Source organism: Oncorhynchus tshawytscha, unplaced genomic scaffold, assembly GCF_018296145.1.
Source record: "Oncorhynchus tshawytscha isolate Ot180627B unplaced genomic scaffold, Otsh_v2.0 Un_contig_172_pilon_pilon, whole genome shotgun sequence".
Taxonomy (NCBI): domain Eukaryota; kingdom Metazoa; phylum Chordata; class Actinopteri; order Salmoniformes; family Salmonidae; genus Oncorhynchus; species Oncorhynchus tshawytscha.
In genome coordinates, this window is record NW_024609701.1 from 59,406 (window position 1) to 71,668 (window position 12,263).

Here is a 12,263-nt window from a genome sequence, read left to right on the forward strand (position 1 = left end):
GCTGGCTGTATGTACTGCTGGCTGTATGTACTGCTGGCTGTATGTACTGCTGGCTGTATGTACTGCTGGCTGTATGTATGTTATGGGACAAATAGGGTTTTTTCTCTAGACATCCACAACCTTTGTAATAAAAAAGTGAAAATGTCCAGCTGCTTTCCGTGTTGTCTTCATAGAATTGCAAGTGATATGAGCAACTCGTATTTCTCACACACAGATTTTTCACCTGTAAATGTAGCATTGTATATCTAGCTCTGAGCAATGACACTTCGTTTTGTCAAATTACAACATATTTAGCCACAGGTCGTTGTGCTACACAATATAGTGAATAAGGCACTGGCACTTGGCTGCCATTGAAGGAACTGACCAATAGATGGCAGTAGATCACTCAAAGAAACAGCATGCTCCATATCCTAAAGGCCCTGAATGAAAACCTACATCCTTTCTCTGAAGTATTCACTAGTCTGACATGGACATCTATCAGATCACGTTAATTATTCTAACAGTATTCAAACAGGGCCAACGACCTCTCTAAATCCAATCAAAGCTGCCCTAATAATAGAGGTCAGGCAAACGCATCCTGTCAGTGTGACTGCAGACCAATCTGGTAATTTATTACAGGTGTAATAAACCTGGTGGGTTGCTGCCCATAGGTTCGGTTCGGGCTTAGGCCTTGTATGTATTTACGACAAACATCTGTAGATGAATCAACAGCATAGGCTGGTAGTGGCCAGGTATTAAAAAATAAATATTTCACAGCAAATGACGTCCAGTTAAGTATAACGTACTGGTATTCTCCCCCTGAAGGTACTAAACCATACACAAATACACACTTCAACTAGGAGAACAGAGTAGACTGTCATGTCTGGGCTCTTATTCCATTCATAATTAATAATAGAGAATGTTGAGTGAACTGCTCAGCCTTAGCCAAACATGAAACAAAAGTCTCTGTTTAGACTTCAGATAACCGTATTGATATCTGTGGTGTTTGATATTACAATATCAGTCCTGAAGTCATCTTTCTCCATTGATGGGTATATCCAAGAAGATCCTGGTTGTGTCATAATGACGTGTTCTGCTATAGTTGGAATATCTGCAAAAGAGTAGCAGGCCAGCATCTCTGTCTGGAGGAAACAAGCAACATACCTGACTTCTAGCCAAGGTTCTGCTATAGTTGGAATATCTAAAAGAGTAGCAGGCCAGCATCTCTGTCTGGAGGAAACAAGCAACATACCTGACTTCTAGCCAAGGTTCTGCTATAGTTGGAATATCTAAAAGAGTAGCAGGCCAGCATCTCTGTCTGGAGGAAACAAGCAACATACCTGACTTCTAGCCAAGGTTCTGCTATAGTTGGAATATCTAAAAGAGTAGCAGGCCAGCATCTCTGTCTGGAGGAAACAAGCAACATACCTGACTTCTAGCCAAGTTACACGGGCCTCAGCTAACACTTTGTTTTGTCATATTGGGACATTTTCAACTACATGGCCAACAATTATGCAGTTATTTGGAAGACAAGAAGAATGAATTTGTTCTAGTGATTGTGGAGAGAAAATTATTTTTTTCTCTGTTTAGTTTGCAATGTAAAAAATAGAAACGGTACAATGGTGATTGTGATGTATAAAAGGAAGAGCTCTATTGATTTGGTTAACTTGTATAAGAAACAAAGAACAAGAATCAGTGATTCTAGTTCTATGGTGATGTAATATGATTCTAGTTCTACGGTGATGTAATGTGATTCTAGTTCTACGGTGATGTAATGATGATTCTAGTTCTACGGTGATGTAATGTGATTCTAGTTCTACGGTGATGTAATGTGATTCTAGTTCTACGGTGATGTAATGTGATTCTAGTTGTAATGTGATACGGTGATGTAATGTGATTCTAGTTCTACGGTGATGTAATGTGATTCTAGTTCTACGGTGATGTAATGTGATTCTAGTTTCGGTGAGATTCTAGTTCTACGGTGATGTAATGTGATTCTAGTTCTACGGTGATGTAATGTGATTCTAGTTCTACGGTGATGTAATGTGATTCTAGTTCTACGGTGATGTAATGTGATTCTAGTTCTACGGTGATGTAATGTGATTCTAGTTCTACGGTGATGTAATGTGATTCTAGTTCTACGGTGATGTAATGTGATTCTAGTTCTACGGTGATGTAATGATTCTGATTCTATGTGTGATTCTAGTTCTACGGTGATGTAATGTGATTCTAGTTCTAATGATTCTAGTTCTACGGTGATTCTAGTTCTACGGTGATGTAATGTGATTCTAGTTCTACGGTGATGTAATGTGATTCTAGTTCTACGGTGATGTAATGATTCTAGTTCTACGGTGATGTAATGATTCTAGTTCTACGGTGATGTAATGATGTAATTCTAGTTCTACGGTGATGTAATGTGATTCTAGTTCTACGGTGATGTATGTGATTCTAGTTCGGTGATGTAATGTGATTCTAGTTCTACGGTGATGTAATGTGATTCTAGTTCTACGGTGATTCTAGTTCTACGGTGATGTAATGTGATTCGGTGATGTAAGTTCTAGTTACGGTGATGTAATGTGATTCTAGTTCTACGGTGATGTAATGTGATTCTAGTTCTACGGTGATGTAATGTGATTCTAGTTCTACGGTGATGTAATGTGATTCTAGTTCTACGGTGATGTAATGTGATTCTAGTTCTACGGTGATGTAATGTGATTCTAGTTCTACGGTGATGTAATGTGATTCTAGTTCTACGGTGATGTAATGTGATTCTAGTTCTACGGTGATGTAATGTGATTCTAGTTCTACGGTGATGTAATGTGATTCTAGTTCTACGGTGATGTAATGTGATTCTAGTTCTACGGTGATGTAATGGGATTCTAGTTCTACGGTGATGTAATGTGATTCTAGTTCTACGGTGATGTAATGTGATTCTAGTTCTACGGTGATGTAATGGGATTCTAGTTCTACGGTGATGTAATGTGATTCTAGTTCTACGGTGATGTAATGTGATTCTAGTTCTATGGTGATGTAATGTGATTCTAGTTCTACGGTGATGTAATGGGATTCTAGTTCTACGGTGATGTAATGTGATTCTAGTTCTACGGTGATGTAATGTGATTCTAGTTCTACGGTGATGTAATGTGATTCTAGTTCTATGGTGATGTAATGTGATTCTAGTTCTACGGTGATGTAATGTGATTCTAGTTCTACGGTGATGGTGATGTAATGGTGATTCTAGTTCTACGGTGATGTAATGGGATTCTAGTTCTATGGTGATGTAATGGGATTCTAGTTCTACGGTGATGTAATGGGATTCTAGTTATACGGTGATGTCATGTGATTCTAGTTCTACGGTGATGTAATGTGATTCTAGTTCTACGGTGATGTAATGTGATTCTAGTTCTACGGTGATGTAATGTGATTCTAGTTCTACGGTGATGTAATGTGATTCTAGTTCTACGGTGATGTAATGTGATTCTAGTTCTATGGTGTGGGCTGCTAGCGGCTGCAGGTGTTACTGGTGATAACAGGTGTTTCCTCAACAAAGCAGCTCCTGCAGCTGAACAGCACTTAGGTTCCCCAACATCAACTTTTGTTAACATCATAGAGACTTTAAACAAGCAGGACTCCCTGTGGACAGTATGAAACATGAGCTCCGGGGATCATTATAATTGCACACTAATGCCAATCATGTGAATGTGTTGTTTTTCCCAACGGTTACCTTGGAGAGGTCAAAAACACCTACAGACAGGACTCACGAGTGGCGCAGCGGTCTAAGGTGAAGGTTGAGAACCATGCGTCCTCCAAAACACGACCCCGCCAAGCTGCACTGCTTCTTAACACAATGCACGCTTAACCCGGAAGCCAGCCGCACCAATGTGTCGGAGGAAACGCCGTCCAGCTGGCGACCGAAGTCAGTGTGCATGCACCCAGAGCGCGATTTCTGAATTACATTTCGTAATTTATTTTCATTCCAGCTGAAAAGCCTTGACCTGAGCAGTGCCAATGTAGGAGTAACAGGTTAGGCCCATGAGCCCACTCTCTGCCCACTCCTTTCAGGATTTATACATTTGAAGCCGATTGTTTGACCCCAAACATAGTTCCAAATCTAATCCTTTGGCAGAGACTAGAAAAAGGAAGTAAAAGTAGGTCAGTATGAAGAGGTTAAGCTGAAGGACAGGGTAGGAGTGCTGATCTAGGATATAAAAAATATATATAAAAGACAAAACTGATCCTAAATCAGCACTCCTACGTTTGATGCATATGGCCCCAGATGGGATGTGACTCTACTGTCGGCTCCATTGTGTTCCATTCAATAGGTTAACATCATACACATTACACATAATGATTTGTGAAGCTCTTCTACTAATTCACTAGAAAGCACCACTAGAGGGCTGGGCATGTGGATCGGGCTGGGCATGATACTGGACATTACATCTGGTTGGGGCTGGGCATGATACTGGACATTACATCTGGTTGGGGCTGGGCATGATACTGGACATTACATCTGGATCGGGCTGGGCATGATACTGGACATTACATCTGGATCGGGCTGGTCATGATACTGGACATTACATCTGGTTCGGGCTGGGCATGATACTGGACATTACATCTGGATCGGGCTGGGCATGATACTGGACATTACATCTGGATCAGGCTGGGCATGATACTGGACATGACATCTGGATCGGGCTGGGCATGATACTGGACATTACATCTGGTTCGGGCTGGGCATGATACTGGACATTACATCTGGATCGGGCATGATACTTGACATTACATCTGGTTCGGGCTGGGCATGATACTGGACATTACATCTGGTTACATCGGGCTGGGCATGATACTGGACATTACATCTGGATCGGGCATGATACTGGACATTACATCTGGATCGGGCATGATACTGGACATTACATCTGGTTCGGGCTGGGCATGATACTGGACATTACATCTGGTTCGGGCTGGGCATGATACTGGACATTACATCTGGATCGGGCTGGGCATGATACTGGACATTACATCTGGTTCGGGCTGGGCATGATACTGGACATTACATCTGGTTCGGGCTGGGCATGATACTGGACATTACATCTGGATCGAGGCTGGGCATGATACTGGACATTACATCTGGATCGGGCTGGGCATGATACTGGACATTACATCTGGTTCGGGCTGGGCATGATACTGGACATTACATCTGGATCGGGCTGGGCATGATACTGGACATTACATCTGGATCGGGCTGGGCATGATACTGGACATTACATCTGGTTCGGGCTGGGCATGATACTGGACATTACATCTGGATCGGGCTGGGCATGATACTGGACATTACATCTGGTTCAGGCTGGGCATGATACTGGACATTACATCTGGATCGGGCTGGGCATGATACTGGACATTACATCTGGTTCGGGCTGGGCATGATACTGGACATTACATCTGGATCGGGCATGATACTTGACATTACATCTGGTTCTGGCTGGGCATGATACTGGACATTACATCTGGTTCGGGCTGGGCATGATACTGGACATTACATCTGGATCTGGGCATGATACTGGACATACATCTACATCTGGACATTACATCGGGCATGATACTGGACATTACATCTGGTTCGGGCTGGGCATGATACTGGACATTACATCTGGATCGGGCTGGGCATGATACTGGACATTACATCTGGTTCGAGCTGGGCATGATACTGGACATTACATCTGGTTCGGGCTGGGCATGATACTGGACATTACATCTGGTTCGAGCTGGGCATGATACTGGACATTACATCTGGTTCGAGCATGATACTGAATTAATGAATTGTATTTAAAGTGAACAGAGGATGTACACATTCAATACATAGAATAAAGAGAGTTTAAGATATGATCTATGAGCTGTCAGAGGTGTATTCAATGGAAACACATTACTGTTTCTCAGAGGTGTATTCAATGGAAACACATTACTGTTTCTCAGAGGTGTATTCAATGGAAACACATTACTGTTTCTCAGAGGTGTATTCAATGGAAACACATTACTGTTTCTCAGAGGTGTATTCAATGGAAACACATTACTGTTTCTCAGAGGTGTATTCAATGGAAACACATTACTGTTTCTCAGAGGTGTATTCAATGGAAACACATTACTGTTTCTCAGAGGTGTATTCAATGGAAACACATTACTGTTTCTCAGAGGTGTATTCAATGGAAACACATTACTGTTTCTCAGAGGTGTATTCAATGGAAACACATTACTGTTTCTCAGAGGTGTATTCAATGGAAACACATTACTGTTTCTCAGAGGTGTATTCAATGGAAACACATTACTGTTTCTCAGAGGTGTATTCAATGGAAACACATTACTGTTTCTCAGAGGTGTATTCAATGGAAACACATTACTGCTTCTCAGAGGTGTATTCAATGGAAACACATTACTGTTTCTCAGAGGTGTATTCAATGGAAACACATTACTGCTTCTCAGAGGTGTATTCAATGGAAACACATTACTGTTTCTCAGAGGTGTATTCAATGGAAACACATTACTGTTTCTCAGAGGTGTATTCAATGGAAACACATTACTGTTTCTCAGAGGTGTATTCAATGGAAACACATTACTGTTTCTCAGAGGTGTATTCAATGGAAACACATTACTGCTTCTCAGAGGTGTATTCAATGGAAACACATTACTGTTTCTCAGAGGTGTATTCAATGGAAACACATTACTGCTTCTCAGAGGTGTATTCAATGGAAACACTACTGCTTCTCAGAGGTGTATTCAATGGAAACACTACTGCTTCTCAGAGGCTTTGATCTCCTATTCCTCAAGCTTACTTACACCCACAACAACACATGTTCTACCCTCCAGTTGAGAATTCATTGCAGTTCAACCATAGCAGTGAACGGGACCATTCGCCACGCATTGCCCTGGACCATTCCTAGCTTGAGCGTCATAATGGTAACAGACCCATTCAACGTTATCGTCTGTGAGGTTTTCACCTGTTCATTACAGTATCGTGTTACTGGTTGGTGTCCTTGGCGTTCAGTAACGACTTTCATGGAGAGCCGTTCAGAACTGTCCTTTCTCAGTCAACAGAGAGGAGAGAAAGAAATTTTAAAAAACTTTTAAATATATATATACACACTACCGGTCAAAGGTTTTAGAACACCTACTCATTCAACGTTTTTTCTTAATTTGTACTATATTCTACATTGCAGAATAATAGTGAAGACATCATAACAATGAAATAACACATATGGAATCCTCTAGTAACCAAAAAAGTGTTCAACAAATCAAAATATATTTTAGATTTGAGTTTCTTCAAAGTAGCCACCCTTTACCTTGATGACAGCTTTGCACACTCTTGGCATTCTCTCAACCAGCTTCATGAGGTAGTCACCTGGAACGCATTAAATAAACAGGTGTGCCTTCTTAAAAGTTCATTTGTGGAATTTCTTTCCTTCTTCGTGTGTTTTACCCAATCAGTAATTGTTGTGACAAGGTAGAGGGGTTACAGAATATAGCCCTATTTGGTAAAAGACCAAGTCCATATTATGTCAAGAACAGCTCAAATAAGCAAAGAGAAAATACAGACCATCATTACCTTAAGACATGAAGGTCAGTCAATACGGAACATTTCAAGAACTTCAAGTGCAGTTTATTCAAGTGCAGTCTCAAAAATCATCAAGCGCTATGATATCCTATTCCTCAAGCTTACTTACACCCACAACAACACATGTATCTATGATGAAACTGGCTCCCATGAGGACCGCCACAGGATTGGAAGACCCAGAGTTACCTTATAGATACCAACCTCAGAAATTGCAGCCCAAATAAATAAGTAACAGACACATCTCAACATCAACTGGTCAGAGAAGACTGTGAATCAGGCCTTCATGGTTGAATTGCTGCAAAGAAACCACTACTAAAGGACACCAATAATAAGAAGAGACTTGCTTGGGCCAAGAAACACGAGCAATGGACAATAGACCGGTGGAAATGTGTCCTTTGGTCTGAGGTCCAAATTTGAGATTTTTGGATCCAACCACGTCTTTGTGAGACGCGTTTTGTGGGTGAACGGATGATCTCCGCATGTGTATTTCCCAGCATGAAGCATGGCGGAGGAGGTGTTATGGTGCTTTGCTGGTGACACTATCTGTGACTTATTTAGAATTCAAGGCACACTTAACCAGCATGGCTACCACAGCATTCTGCAGCGATACACCATCCCATCTGGTTTGGGCTTAGTGGGACTATAATTTGTTTTTCAACAGGACAATGACCCAACATACCTCCAATCAATCAAATCACATTTATTTATAAAGCCCTTCAGCTGATGTCACAAAGTGCTGTACAGAAACCCAGCCTAAAACCCCAAACAGCAAGCAATGCAGGTGTAGAAGCACGGTGGCTAGGAAAAACTCCCTAGAAAGGCCAGAACCTAGGAAGAAACATAGAGAGGAACCAGGCTATGAGGGGTGGCCAGTCCTATTCTGGCTGTGCTGGGTGGATATTATAACAGAACATGGCCAAGATGTTCAAATGTTCATAGATGACTAGCAGGGTCAAATAATAATAATCGGGCTGTGTAAATGCTATTTTACCAAGAAGGAGAGTGATTGAGTGCTGCATCAGATGACCTGGCCTCCACAATCTCAACCAAATTGAGGTGGTTTGGGATGAGTCGGACCGCAGAGTGAAGGAAAAGCAGTCAACAAGTGCCCAGCATATGTGGGAACTCCTTCAAGGCTGTTGGAAAAGCATTCTAGGTGAAGCTGGTTGAGAGAATACCAAAAGTGTGCAAATCTGTCATCAAGGCAAAGGGTGGCAATTTGAAGAATCTCAAATATAACATATATTTAGATTGTATTTAATACTTTTTGGTTACTACATGATTCCATATGTGTTATTTCATAGTTTTGATGTCTTCACTATTATTCTACTATGTAGAAAATAGTAAAAATAAAGAAAAACCCTTTAATGAGTAGGTGTTCTAAAAGTTTTGGCCGGTAGTGTACATATATAAATAATACCAAGTCAGTGAACTGTGCCTCTGACTAAATGTCTTATCTTTCTGTAGATTTGGTTTGCCTTTCAATTCAAAGTTTTCCATCTCTGATAATACATTGACCAACTACTGCACGACAGAGTCAGATGGTTGGAGTGAAAAAAAACAAGAACGCAGGTTGCACTAACTCATATGGCTCCCAATCTCCACATATCTGCCATCAGACAGCTTGACATGTGTGTTTCCTAAACTCATTTCCTCTGGTCCTTTCTATACTGCACTCCCTTTTCCATACGCTGTCTAGCGTAGTCTCAGTGCCAGCTGGGGAAATGAAGTGCACAACCCATGACAATCCCAGCCAGCTGTGGTCTTCACACAGCAACATGACAGACCTTGGGCGCTATCTCAGATACTTGGCACATTCCAACCATAACACAATGGTTTGTGCTCCACCGTAGTCCTGAGAGGTCGGATTTGACTACAAGGCATTGTGCATCGTCTTTGATCCACACAGAGAAAATCCTGTTGACGTCAGACTTTGACGATAGGGTGCCTCTGGGTACTGAGGCCTCAGAGAAGGGAGGATCTCTGGGTATGTTGTAACCCTGACCTCAGAGAAAGGGAGGATTCACCACTGGTTGATGACTAGACTCCTCCAGATCCAGTAACCAGGGCCAGCGTCTTAAGAGTAGAAATGCTGATCTAGGATCAGTTTAGCCTTTTAGATCATAATAAACACGATTACATAGACAGGGAGAGACCTGATCCTAGATCAGCACTCTTAGACCCTTTATGAATACGGACCCTGGGATGCATTTATCATCATGGACCACTGATACTATGGTATGAGAGGGGAGGCTGACTATAGATATGGACCAATGATACTATGGTATGAGAGGGGAGGCTGACTACAGATACAGTGCCTTGCGAAAGTATTCGGCCCCCTTGAACTTTGCGACCTTTTGCCACATTTCAGGCTTCAAACATAAAGATATAAAACTGTAAACTGGCAAATTTTGCACGCCCAATTTTTCAGTGAAGAATCAGCAACATAAATTTTCCAACTTTTTGTGTCCCAATTTTCACAAAAAAATCAGTTTTATTTTGATTTGGTGAAAAAAGTTTGAAATATGGACCAATGAAATGGTATGAGAGGGGACTGACATGATATGGACCAATGATACTATGGTATGAGAGGGGATTCTTGACAAAAAAATACAGTTTTATATCTTTATGTTTGGGAGGCTGACTAAAATATGGCAAAAATGGTATGGCAGAAGGTTCAAAGGGGGCCAATGATACTATGGTATGAGAGGCATATGGACCAATGATACTATGGTATGAGATGGGAGGCTGACAACATATGGACCAATGATACTATGGTATGAGAGGGGAGGCTGACTACATATGGACCAATGATACTATGGTATGAGAGGGGAGGCTGACAAGATATGGGAATGATACTATGGTATGAGAGGGGAGGCTGACTATAGATATGGACCAATGATACTATGGTATGAGAGGGGAGGCTGACTATAGATATGGACCAATGATACTATGGTATGAGAGGGAAGGCTGACAACATATGGACCAATGATACTATGGTATGAGAGGGGAGGCTGACAACATATGGACCAATGATACTATGGTATGAGAGGGGAGGCTGACTACATATGGACCACTGATACTATGGTATGAGAGGGGAGGCTGACTACATATGGACCAATGATACTATGGTATGAGAGGGGAGGCTGACAACATATGGACCACTGATACTATGGTATGAGAGGGGAGGCTGACAACATATGGACCACTGATACTATGGTATGAGAGGGGAGGCTGACTACAGATATGGACCAATGATACTATGGTATGAGAGGGAAGGCTGACAACATATGGAGCACTGATACTATGGTATGAGAGGGAAGACTGACAACATATGGACCACTGATACTATGGTATGAAAGGGGAGGCTGACAACATATGGACCACTGATACTATGGTATGAGAGGGAAGACTGACAACATATGGACCACTGATACTATGGTATGAGAGGGGAGGCTGACAACATATGGACCACTGATACTATGGTATGAGAGGGAAGACTGACAACATATGGACCACTGATACTATGGTATGAGAGGGAAGACTGACAACATATGGACCACTGATACTATGGTGTGAAAGGGGAGGCTGACAACATATGGACCACTGATACTATGGTATGAGAGGGAAGACTGACAACATATGGACCACTGATACTATGGTGTGAAAGGGGAGGCTGACAACATATGGACCACTGATACTATGGTATGAGAGGGGAGGCTGACTACAGTCATCTTTTACTACTTACGAATACATTTTCCTGTCAACATACTGCCATGTCCTGCTAATATGATTCACATATGTGAGCAGAGCGAGGTTGGATGAGTGTATTAGCAGCGTGTGTGTGTGTGTGTCACATTAATCACAGAGCGGGGGATTACATAATGGATGTAACCCCTGAGACAAGTTAAATATCACCCACACCAAGCCAACCCACATCTTGATGAAGTGGAAATATCTCAGAAAAGGCCTTTGCTCAGCATTATGGTTCATTTTTACACAACAGTGTTAACTAATGGAGTAGGGTGAAGTTTATGGGACATTACACACTGACCAAAGATCAGTGTCTACGGGCAACTTCACCCCATACCATGTGAACTCATCCACAGAGGCACGACCCAGTACTACTCGGTTGCTGCAGGAACATTTAAAGTACAGAGTCCCTAAAACAAAAGTTATAGCCTTGTTGTGGGTGTAGAGAGGGAGGGACTGTCTGCCTGTGAGTGTGTGCAGACTGGTATCCGTTTCAAAGGGCTGCCTCTTAACCATGTGTATTTCTATCTAGGCTGTCTGTAGGATCCTCCTTATCTGAAGAGCATACTCTCCTGTGAGATGCCTCTGTGCCTGTCACTTTTCTGTTTCCATGACGAAACCTCCATTATGATGTGGGAAACCAGATATTTGAACATCAGTGGATTCTAACATTCCGACATTCAGCCTTGCCACCATAGATCCACATGTAGGTTTCTGACAGTTTTCACTTCATTCCAACTCAGCTACAGTACACAACAGTGTAGTGGTATATTGCAGATACATACATTCTGCACAGGTCTATGCAGGTGATCACATCTTTACAATGCACGATCTACTCATGTGACTTACTATTCTATTGGATGACATTTTCAACCAATCATAGGACACCATTTCCAAATGAAACTGATGAGGCTATGTCACT